The sequence below is a fragment of the Neoarius graeffei genome, chromosome 27 (assembly GCF_027579695.1).
Source record: "Neoarius graeffei isolate fNeoGra1 chromosome 27, fNeoGra1.pri, whole genome shotgun sequence".
NCBI lineage: Eukaryota > Metazoa > Chordata > Actinopteri > Siluriformes > Ariidae > Neoarius > Neoarius graeffei.
The window spans coordinates 23,772,075-23,784,650 of NC_083595.1; the positions used below are offsets into that span (position 1 = coordinate 23,772,075).

At 42.6% G+C, this 12,576-nt stretch overlaps 1 protein-coding gene across 1 annotated transcript in view; it reads right to left on the reverse strand.

The window, feature by feature from the left end:
• Nucleotides 1-8,503, reverse strand: part of arhgap1 (Rho GTPase activating protein 1) — a 48,598-nt gene extending 40,095 nt beyond the window's left edge. The window contains exon 1 of the mRNA XM_060911062.1: nt 8,440-8,503. The gene's annotated coding sequence lies outside the window, so the exon portion shown is untranslated. The remainder of the gene's footprint in view (nt 1-8,439) is intronic.
• Between the last annotated feature and the right edge of the window lie 4,073 nt (nt 8,504-12,576).

Here is a 12,576-nt window from a genome sequence, read left to right on the forward strand (position 1 = left end):
TTTTAACAGCAGTCACAATGTTGTTGGTGATGGGCAGCAGAGTGGGGGGGGCGCTCCTCCTAAAGTCCACTGTCATCTCCACAGTTTTGAGCGTGTTCAGCTCCAGATTGTTCTGACCGCACCAACAGACCAGCTGTTCAACCTCCCGTCTTTATGCAGACTCGTCACCATCTCGGATGAGGCCGATGACTGTTGTATCATCCGCAAATTTCAGGAGTTTAACAGACAGGTCTCGAGGTGCAGCCGTTGGTATAAAGGGAGAAGAAGAGCAGTGGGGAGTGTACACACCCTTGGGGGGCGCCAGTGCTGATAGTCCAAGTGCTGGATATGATGCTCCCCATCCTCACCTGCTGCTTCCTGTCAGTCAGGAAGTTTGTAATTCACTGACAGGTGGAGGAGGGCACACTGAGCTGGGTGAGCTTGGTGTGGAGGATGTCTGGAACAATGGTGTTGAATGCCGAACTGAAGTCCACAAACAGGATCCTGGCGTACGTCCCTGCAGTGTCAAGGTGTTGCAGGACGTAGTGTAGACCCATATTTATTGCATCATCCACTGACCTGTTTGCCTGGTAGGCAAACTGCAGGGGGTCCAGGAGGGGGTCTGTGATGTCCTTCAGGTATGACAACACCAGTCTCTCGAAGGACTTCATGACTACAGATGTGAGGGCAACAGGCCTGTAGTCATTCAGTCCTGTGATATTGTTTTTCTTAGGAACCAGGATTATTGTGGAGTGTTTGAAGCATGAGGGGACTTCACACAGCTCCAGGGATCTATTAAAGATCTGAGTGAAGATGGGAGCCAGCTGGTCAGCACAGACCTTCAGATAAGAGGGTGACACACCATCTGGGCCAGGTGCCTTCCTGATCTTCTGTCTGTGGAAAAGCTGACAGACATCCTCTTCACAGATCTTGAGTGCTGGTGGGGGGGTCAGAGGCGGGGGTGGCAGAATGGTAGGGGGTGTAAATGGGTCTTTAATGACTGAAGGGGGGAGGTGTGTGAATGTGTCGAATTTGCAGTAAAACACATTCAGCTTGTCAGCCAGTTGATGGTTCACTGCAGTGTTGGGGGATGGTCTCCTATAGACCCTTTTCAGTCACGTGACCTTCGTAAACGCAACCACCATTTGGGACATGTAGCGGACTTCGGCTCGAATCAGTTTGAATGCGAGGAAGGCGACAAACGGAGAACATAAAAGAAAAAGGAGCGAGATGCAGAAAATACCTTCACTATCCAGCGATGTAGGGCATTTACAGGGCGAGCAGGGGGAGAGGTATTTGCAAAAATTGAGGTTAGCAGGCTTAGAGAACGACGTTTACCTGCTTCCACCAGGATTGTTCACTGACGTACGGAAGTACACGAAGCCCTCGTCTTTACCTGACTTCGGCCCACATGATCTGTATACCTATGTCGTTAAAAACCCATCGCCATACACATACACGCCAACGTCCGAGGTTCCGGAGCGTGCTCCGGCTTGCTCCCGGAGTGCTCCGGCCGAGGTTCCCCTCAAATTAAGCAGCACGCGCCGGCTTGCTCCCGGAGTGCTCCGGCCGAGGTTCCCCTCAAATTAAGCAGCGCGCACCGGCTTGCTCCAGGAGTGCTCCGGCCGAGGTCACGGAGCGCGCTCCGGCTTGCTCCGGAGCAAGCCAGAGCGCGCTGCTTAATTTGAGGGGAACTTCGGCCGGAGTGTGCTCCGGAACCTCGGCCGGAGCACTCCGGGAGCAAGCCGGCGCGCGCTGCTTAATTTGAGGGGAACCTCGGCCGGAGCACTCTGGGAGCAAGGCGGAGCGCGCTCCGGAACCTCGGACGTTGGCTCCGGCAGCTATTTATACTGGATCCGGTGTAAATAGCTGCCGGATCATAATTACAGTAAACTAGTAAATACAGTAAAGGAAAAACTTGAGACTGAAAGGTTTTAATAGTCATCCAAATGACTGAACGTAAACATTGCTACAGTAACATACCAGCTACTTGTTGACATTAGCTAGTCAACAATAGCTACTACAGAAGAACAAAGAGGTTACAATGGGTTATTTTAACCTATTTGGTTACACACTCGCCGCCACAGAATGTTAACACCAATGTAATGCCTTTTCTGGCTAATTTTATTCATCTTACCTCCAACAAAGTGGTCACTACACAAGCATTGGTATGCCGCTATCCATCTTCTCCGTCGGTCAGCATCTACCGGGATCCGATAAAATGATAACCCTTGCCTTGTTTGTTGATGGTTACTACATCCAGGTGCACAACAATATAGTGGCATGATGGAAGTCTTGCTGAAAGTAAAAACTTTCTTTGCTGCCGTTCCTCAATGTTGGCTGTGGTAAACTACTGGTAGTACACGTCCAAAATGGCGGCCGCGTTTGTCGTGACGTCACGTGAAAAGGGTCCATAGTCAGTAATGTTCTGCAGGCCTCTCCACACTGACGCCGGATCGTTTGCTGAAAGGCTGTTTTTAATCTTATCAGCATAGCTCCTCTTAGGCTACATCCACACGACAACTGCGAGATTTTTTTTTTTTAAATATCGCGTCCACATGGGCAAAGGATCAGTTAAATTTCGGGTCCATATGGCAACGCAACGCTTGCTGAAAATGATGCAATACACATGCCACACCTCTAGGTGCGCTGTAAGACGGTCCCATCGGAGACACCAGAACAATAGAAGAAGAAGTAGACGCATGCGCATAAACCCCTTCTTCTGCAGCATTAGCCACATTAGCTTCCGCAGTGTTTGGACTAAAGACTCTGCCCTAAGGGCTATTCTCTCTCTCACTTTGCACCATTACACAGTAAATATTCACAGTGAAAATATTTTGTAAGCGCGTTTCATGAACCAAGTTATAGGATTTGTTGACAACTCGCATCGAGTTCGTTACACTTCTACCTGGCGTGAAGCACTGACAGTCATGTGGTTGTGACGTCATCGTAAACAAATCCGTTCTACTCATCCAGACGACTTCGCAACGGTGCCGTTGCCAGATTTTTCCACTCTGGGACCCGTTCTCAAAAGATTTTGTTTTGGGGCACCCGAAACGCTGGTGCCGTGTGGACGCCAGGCTGAAATGATAAACAATTTTATCAGATTCACCTGAATCCGTTGCCGTGTGGACAGGGGCTTAGCTGCTTTCACCTCCATTGTCAGTGTGTTTTTGGTCCGATTATACAGAACTCTGTCTCCACTTTTGTAGGCCTCTTCTTTGTTCTGTCGAAGTTGCCTGAGGAGTTTTGCAGTGAACCAGGGTTTATTGTTGTATATGCGGAAGGTTTTGGTAGGCACACACATATCCTCACAAAAACTGATGCAAGATGTCACAGTATCAGTCAGTTCATGCAGGTCTGAGGCTGCAGCCTCAAAAACACTCCAATCAGTGCAGTCAAAGCAGGCTTGTAGTTCCACTTTGGCCTCATCGGACCATCTCCTCACCGTCTTAACTACAGGCTTAGCAGCTTTCAGCTTCTGCCTGTAGGACGGGATAAGATGACCCATACAGTGATCAGATAGTCCCAAGGCTGCACAGGGGGCAGAGTGGTATGAGTCCTTTAAAACAGTGTAACAATGGTCCAGAGTGTTAGTGCCCCTGGTGGGACACTTAAATGTGCTGTTTATATTTTGGCAGTTAGTGGCTGAGGTTTGCTCTGTTAAAGTCCCCCAAAACAATGAGCAAAGAGTCTGGGTGTTTTTTCTCCACGTTGTTTATCTGGTCAGCCAGGTGTTGTAACGCCTCATTAATACACGCCTGAGGGGGGGATGTAAAATCCAACCAGAATAAACGAGGAAAACTCTCAGAGCATAAAATGGTTTGCAGTTTATGAATAATGACTCCAGATGAGTACTGCATGATTTGTTTAGAACTGTGACATCAGTACACCAACCTTTGTTAATGTAAAAGCAGATTCCGTCTCCCCTCGTTTTCCCCATGAGCGCTGTTTCACGGTCCGCTCGGTGAAGGTGAAATCCAGGCAGATGGAGAGAAGAGTCCGGGATGTGCTCACTGAGCCAGGTTTCGGTGAAGCACAAGGCAGCAGATCTGTTAAAATCCGTGTTGATTGTGTTGAGGAGCAGCAGTTCGTTCATCTTATTGGCCAGAGAGCGGACGTTAGTCAGGTGAATAGATGGGAGCGCAGTGCGAAAACCCCGCTGCCTCAGTCTGACAAGCGCGCCGGCTCGCTTCCCCTGGTGTCTCCGGCGTCCTCAGTGTAATCCATAGTAGGGATGTTAACCGATGACCGTTTGACCGATGGTTGACTGAATCAACGTCAACCGGTTAATTTTTTTTTGGTTGTCGGTTCAACTAGAGACAATTTCCCTGTGGGAAATTGTGATGGTTGACTGAATCAACGTCAACCGGTTAATTTTTTTTTTGGTTGTCGGTTCAACTAGAGACAATTTCCCTGTGGGAAATTGTGAGAATGATGCAGTGCGCGTAGCAGCCACTATTGAGGTTTTTCACCTGACGTCACAGGGTCACGTGACGCCCCGGTGTCCGCCATTTTGAAGGTCAAGCTAGCTAATGTCAACATCATCATAGCTGGTATGTTACTGTAGCAATGTTTACGTTCAGTCATTTGGATGACTGTTAAAACCTTTCAGCCTCATGTTTTTCCTTTACTGTATTTACTAGTTTACTGTAATTATGATCCGGCAGCTATTTACACTGGATCCAGTGTAAATAGCTGCCGGAGCATGCTCCGGCTTGCTCCCCCTCAAATTAAGCAGCACGCTCCGGCTTGCTCCCGGAGTGCTCCGGCCGAGGTTCCGGAGCGCGCTCCGGCTTGCTCCCCCTCAAATTAAGCATCGCGCTCCGGCTTGCTCCCGGAGCAAGCCGGAGCGCGCTGCTTAATTTGAGGGGGAGCAAGCCGGAGCGCGCTCCGGAACCTCGGCCGGAGCACTCCGGCAGCTATTTACACTGGATCCGGTGTAAATAGCTGCCGGATCATAATTACAGTAAACTAGTAAATACAGTAAAGGAAAAACTTGAGACTGAAATGTTTTAACAGTCATTCAAATGACTGAACGTAAACATTGCTACAGTAACATACCAGCTATGATGTTGTTGACATTAGCTAGTGCTAACAGCTAGCTGCTAGTGCACTGCTACAACACAGACACCGACCCTAATAATACAGTTCTTGGTCATTGCCTGGTAACAGCAAATTTATAACGGGCCATGTCTCAACAGACTAAGAAGTTATTTCAATGACATTTAATAACATTTTGTTTATCCTGAGAACCGAAAGTAAATGAAAATGTGAATAAACCTTAGCTGTAATAAGATGGCGACCACCGGCTCCAGGGACGACCCACTGATGTAGGCATGTTACCCAGCCTGACACAAAATATTTGTAGGTATCCAAACTCATATACACTTTCAGATCAATACCTGTGTATGGCGATGGGTTTTTAACGACATAGGTATACAGATCATGTGGGCCGAAGTCAGGTAAAGACGAGGGCTTCGTGTACTTCCGTACGTCAGTGAACAATCCTGGTGGAAGCAGGTAAACGTCGTTTAAGCCTGCTAACCTCAATTTTTGCAAATACCTCTCCCTCTGCTCGCCCTGTAAATGCCCTACGTCGCTGGATAGTGAAGGTGTTTTCTGCATCTCGCTCCTTTTTCTTTTATGTTTTTCGTTTGTCGCCTTCCTCGCATTCAAACTGATTCGAGCCGTGACGTCCAAAATGGCAGCCTCACATGACTTGGTCACGTGGGTGAAAAACCGCAATTGCAGGAGCTGCACTGAACTATGTGAATGTGTGACTTGCCATGAGGCTACAAGCATGTCTCTCTGAGAGGGAGCAGCCCCTCCCTCCTGTGTGTGTGTGTGTGTGTGTGTGTGTGTGTGTGTGTGTGTGTGTGTGTGTGTGTGTGAGAGAGCGAGCAGCCCCTCCCCCATCCGCGCGCTGCGAGCAGAGACACAGAGTGTGAAATTTGTTTTTTAAGAGCGTTTTTTTTTAAGAGTTTTTTTATAAGTTTTAATTCTGTATTAAAATTACTAAATAAGCAAATGCCGTTACAGTCCATGAAACATAGGAAGTATGAGAAGAAAACAGTAAATCAGAAAGCTGCGCACATTTGCGCAGCTTCCGCGAAAACGTGCACAGCTTTCTGATTTACTGTTTTCTTCTCATACTTCCTATGTTTCATGGACTGTAACGGCATTTGCTTATTTAGTAATTTTAATACAGAATTTACTCTGATGAAATTATTCAGACACTCCAACCCCCCCCCAAAAAAATTGGATCTGCACGATTCAGCCGTGAAAAAGACGGCATCCGCCAAAAGGCACGCCGTTTGCATCCCTGTTAAACTCATAGGTTAACCGACTTTAACCAGCTAATGAGGCTCGGTGGTCGGTCAAGATTTTTTTTAGTTTTCACCATCCCTAATCCATAGAGAGCTGCTGCTCCTCCAACAAGTAGCTCTGGAAAACTTTCCAGATCAGTGAAAGCCGATGAAAAAACTTTACTGGTGGTTATTCCAATGTTTATAAGTTCTTCTCTGGAGTATGTGACCAGAGAAGCAGTGCAAGAAACACAACAAATACACAAAAACATAGAAAGTATGAGAGAGCGAAGTGCCGAAGCAACTGTCCGCGGCGCCATCTTGGACCAGAGGTTTCATACGAGCCCTCAGTAAAATGTGCAGAGCAGAGGAGAGACCACTTCGTAGGCGCCCAATGTGCCCGTGAACTTCTCGCAAAACGCGCCCAAATCGTTGCAGTTTGAACATTCTTGGGCCATGAATGCAACATAAATCCACCTTCTGTCATGTTGCTGCACCTGCCAGCAACACATCTACGTGGCATAGCAATAAATTAGCTCGAAATGGAGGATCAGAGTTGCAGTCAGCTCTGTGTTTTAGTATAGCAGAAATGGCGATAAGACCAATAGACTTCCTGCTGTGACGTTACGGACATCAAGGTCATTTACTCAAACCGCTACCTGTATGAATCATTTTAATCGTAAAAAAATTACTATATTAGATTTATTGTTAATGCTTAAAACTATTCCTGTGCCATTCTTGAGGTCTCAAGGCATTTATAAATGAAAGTGAGGCCATGGTTCTGCATATCTCCTTTAAGCAGCAACAGTTGCCTTCATAAATAATTATTTATATTTATATACACAATTAATTAATTGATTGAAACATTATCAACCTGACCTAGATAAAGTAGTTAAAGATGAATGAATGATAGATGGGATGTACTTAACTTTTAAATAAACTTGTTTTGACAGTTAGAAGTGCTCCTGGATGTATAAAGTTTGGGAACAACAGAATGAATGAATTTACCAAGAAATATTTTCATGTCTTCATGCGAGTTTTTTTCTTTTACAAACATGTTAAAAAAAATATCAGCAAAATAAAATTTGAATGAATGCCTAACAAAAACAAAAATAATTTAAAAAGAAAATAAAAATGGTAGAAGCCCAAGAACACTCAGCTCTGTTAACAGTATCATACTGAAAATGTAGAAAATTTAGCTTTTGCAGTCAACTTTGTTGGAGGCTGTTTTTCACCTCCCTTTGTTCCCAACATAACTCAAAGTAATGAACAGATTTTGATTAAATTTTGAGGAAAGATGGGCCATGGGCCAAAGAACAAGCAATTAGATTTTTTGCAAATCTGTCAAGTTGCTTGGCAGAGATGTGCACTCGGCCAAGTGCCCTTGTAGTTTTAATATTGTGTTTGAATTGATATTGAGACAACCCTTTGGACAAATATGCATGGTGTGTGTGTGTATATATATATATATATATATATATATATATATATATATATATATGAACCATACACATGTATGTCCATGCAGTGCATGTATGAACATGTCAGATATTCATACACTTCATATTTTGTGCAACACCTGTAGTTATTGCAAAACTGAAATGGTTATTACTACAGACAGCGGCTTTAATGAAGAAACTGCACTCACACTTTAACCGTGTGTGTGTGTGTGTTTTAAATTAACTACACACAGCGCTCACAGTCTTTAGCACACAAATAACAGCATTATGTACGGCGTGATAACCGGAAGAGTAGCACAACCCCAAAAAAAAACAGCACTAACCGCTGGGTATGCTTATTACGACCGAGTCACATTTTTCTGACGTCTGTCCCGTCTGGAAAATAACAGACTCTGCCCACATATTATTGACATTTTATTTACTCTTCGTTCGAAATCCACACCGCGACCCTAGATTAAGACACGACATGAAGTGAACAAATGACTAAATTTAACTGTTTGTGATCCCAGGCAGTGAATCAGGACAAACAAGTTAACGTCAGCTAACAACCTGGTTCGGTTTAACTGGCCGGATACAAGTTAAACCACCAACAGCAGTGTATATCTTACTGCAAACAACAGTTTGAGCAGAAATAATAAATACTGCACAGAAAAACCGATTTAAAAAAAAAAAACCCAGAATGGAACCATTACCTGATAGCCGGAGATTTCACTGCTGTGACAATTCAGCTATTCATCCAGCACTTCCGGTTAGAGCCTGCAAACATGTACTCCAACATAAAAGCCCCTGTTTCCATACACGACTGTGTGCGTTTGTTAGTTAGATAGATCGATCAAGCACGAATATCATTACTCTACTGTGCAGTGAACCAACTCAGTGGCTTGACTTCTCAAACATTTTGGGTTGTACATATTTTGTTCTCTACTAAAAGAAATAGATTGAACAAAACTTATTATTATTACACTCATTCATACCTAGAGGTAAGTTAGGATAGAAAATCTACCTGCAAATATTTTTGGGAGGTGGAAGAAAACCAGAGACCCAGGAGGAAACCCGCACCAAAACAGGAAGAACACACTGATACCCCCATTTCAACCAACAGGGAATGGGTTCTCTGAACCTTGGTGCCAACTAGCAAACCGGCCCATGTTTTCACCAGTTTTGAGTGGAACCGTTATAATCAAGGATGTGTCATGAACGGAGAGTGTTGCACAATACACAACGGGAGTAAACAGTAGTAACAAGATGGCAATGTGCATTGATTACCTGTGAGCTTTTGTTCTGTTACTGTAGATATTTGTTTTCGGTCCATTTTTTCCTGTAACACAATCTTTTCCGTTGTGTTCTCTATCACTACTTTTTATTTATTTATTTATTTTATTGTCAGATATCATTGCATACATTTTGTATAAAAAACATATATAACAGTCTGCCAGGGGTTATGGCATGGAAATAATAGTAAAAAACAAACAAATAAACAGAAACAGGAAAATAAATAAATTTACATGAATGCATTGTACAGCACAAAAAGGGAATAAGACTTCACAGCTTTCTTATTAAGAGAACAAGAGATGGACGCTATATAATGATTTACATAAATGGAGAATTCAATAAAGGTTGGCTTTAAATTTTGAAATTTTGACTTGTGTATATAATGTTTGGCTAAAATGATAATGAGGTTAATTAAGTAAAACTCAGAAGTGGCATTCCTGTCTTGAGTAACAAAACCAAAGAGTACATTTTCCCATTTCAAAGCAAAATCAGGGTAGACAGAATCTATAATATATCTTGATAGTTTAGACCAAAATGTCTTTGTATGAGAGCATGACCAAAATAAGTGTTCAGGTGTTTCTCTGTGATCCCTACAAAAGGTGCAGTTTACATCAATATCTTTTTTAAGTTTCTGTAAATAGTGGTTGGTTGGGTAAAACCTATGTATCAACTTAAAAGAAATCTCTCTGACCTTATTAGTCAAGCAGAATTTATGTGGTAGCAGCCACACTTTATCCCAGCAAATGTCCCCTACATAACTAGACCAGAATGATAAAGAAGGTGGCGCAGTGGTGATTTCTTGTTGGAAAAGTTGACGGATTGTTTTGTTTGAATTCTTATGATTTGAAAAGCAACTTCTTCCAACATTAGTCTCAGCAACATCACGCACGACAGGGTCATATAACTGACCCTTAAGGCCTCTAAATAAAGAAATTATGCCCGCAGGGATGGCATCAAAAACAACAGAAAAGTCCTTCGGGGTGACAGGGATACCATATTTAAGAAGAAACTCAGAATAGGAATAAAGATGACCATCTTGATTGAAGAGTTAACTAAAATGATATTGTTATCAAACCAATGCTTTAAAAAGAGTGATCTATTTTTAAATAAAATATGCTTATTGTTCCAAATATAAAATCTTTGTGGGCTAAAGTTGTGTTTATATATCAGTGACCAGGCCAACAGGATTTGTTTATGGTAAGAAGCAAGTTTTACAGGAATTTTATCAATATTGTAATTGCACATTAGGACAAAGTTCAGACCCCCCAAAGAAGAAAAAATGTAATTGGGAATAAAGTTCCACAGTGATGTTGGATGCCTTAAAAAACGCTTAACCCAGTTTATTTTAAACGTGTAATTCAATGTGGAAAAATCTAGAAAGTTAAGGCCACCCTTACAGTATTCATTCATTATGACAGATTTTTTAACAAAGTGAGTACGGTTTTTCCAGACAAAGTCATATAAAATTTTGTCTATAGCTTTACATGTTTGTGTATCTACGCTCAAGGAGAGAGCAGCATACGTTAACCTGGAGATCCCCTCTGCTTTGGAAAGTAAAATTCTTCCACTTAAAGACAGATCACGAAGAAGCCATTGATTTAATCTTTTTTTTGTTTGTTTTATCAATAATGGGAGAGAAATTAACTGAGCATCTATGAGAGTCTTGTTTGTCTATAGTGACACCCAAATAAACTACAGAGTTTTTAACAGGAATATTTGAAACAGAATCAACATCGCAGTCCTTGATAGCTAGTAGTTGACAGTTTTTTAGATTTAAGTGAAGACCAGATGCCCTAGAAAACACATCCATAAGGCTGATGGCTAAAGGGACTTGAGAACTGTTCTTTAGAAACAAAGTTGTATCATCAGCTAATTGACTGATGAAAATAGTTTTATCAGCTATGGTGATACCTTGTAGGTTGCTTGATTTAATATAAGTGCACAAAAGTTGGGCAGCAAGCAAAAATAAGTACGGTGAAATAGGACATCCTTGACGGATGCCTCTCTGAACCTCAAATCTAGTTGAAGATCCATGTTTAAGCTTTATAGAACAGTTTGCTCTGTTGTAGAGTGTTTTTATAGCATTACAGAAGAAGTTACCAAAACCAAATTTTCTAAGTGCGTCATAGAGAAAGTTGTGCTCAACTGTATTAAAGGCCTTGCGGAAATCTCATCTCATCATCTCTAGCCGCTTTATCCTTCTACAGGGTCGCAGGCAAGCTGGAGCCTGCCTATCCCAGCTGACTACGGGCAAAAGGCAGGGTACACCCTGGACAAGTCGCCAGGTCATCACAGGGCTGACACATACAACCATTCACGGTCAATTTAGAGTCACCAGTTAACCTAACCTGCATGTCTTTGGGGGAAACCGGAGCACCCAGAGGAAACCCACACGGACACCATGCAAACTCCACACAGAAAGGCCCTTGCCAGCCCTGGGGCTCGAACCCAGGACCTTCTTGCTGTGAGGCGACAGCACTAACCACTACACCACCATGCCGCCCTTGCGGAACTCTAAGAAAAAAATAAAGCTATCATCATAAATTAAGTGAGAGTAGTCAATAAGATCTAAAACCAGTTTAATGTTGTCAGAGATATGCCTATTGTGCATAAACCCAGTTTGAGCCTCATCAATAACTGAAGAAAGTACAGCTTTAATTCTTTTGGCGAAAATGATAGCCAGCAACTTGTAGTCATTGTTCAGCAAACAAATAGGACGCCAGTTGTCAATCAAGAGTATGTCTTTTTGAGGCTTTGGAATAAGTGTTATTAAACCTTGAGTCATGCTCCATGGCAATGTACTGACTGATAAGCTCTCATTAAATACTTCTAATAAAAAAGGTGCTAACTGTAGAGAGAATAATTTATAAAATTCAGACGTTAAGCCGTCTGTACCAGGAGATTTGTTATCCTTTAAAAGACTAATACAATTCTTAACCTCTGATAGAGATAAGGGAAGATCACACATGTTTTTTTCTGATTCATCAAGTTGGGGAATATCCTGTAACAAGTTAAAGAATGTTTGTGCGTCACTGTCAGAGTATTCTGTTTTGTATAGTGTTTTGTAAAAGGTGGAGCAAAATTTTGAAATAATATTGGGGTCATCAGTTACATCATCATTAATTTTAAGTTCAGATACAGAGTTCATATTGGCTCTATACTTCTCCAGTCTAAAGAAATAGGCAGAGTTCTGTTCACCTTCTTCTAACCATCGCCTCCGTGATCTAACAAAGGCACCTTTAGCCCTCCTTTTATACACTCCATCTAGGTTCTCTTGCAAATTAACCAGCTCTACTTTCTGTTCATCTGTAAGGGTGTCTGGAGATATCTGGGAGAGCACAGCGATTTTGCTAATGATGTTCTGTTCTTCAGCAGCCCTAATCTTGGCAAGGTTACTACCAAACTTCCTAAGATACTTAGAAGATTCATATTTAAATAACTCCCAGTTTAAACCAAAAGAATTATCATGTTTAGCTTTGGTGAGGAAATGCTTGATTAGTTGCAATATATGAGATTTTACTTCTTCATGCTCAAGAAGACAGTTGTTTAATTTCCAG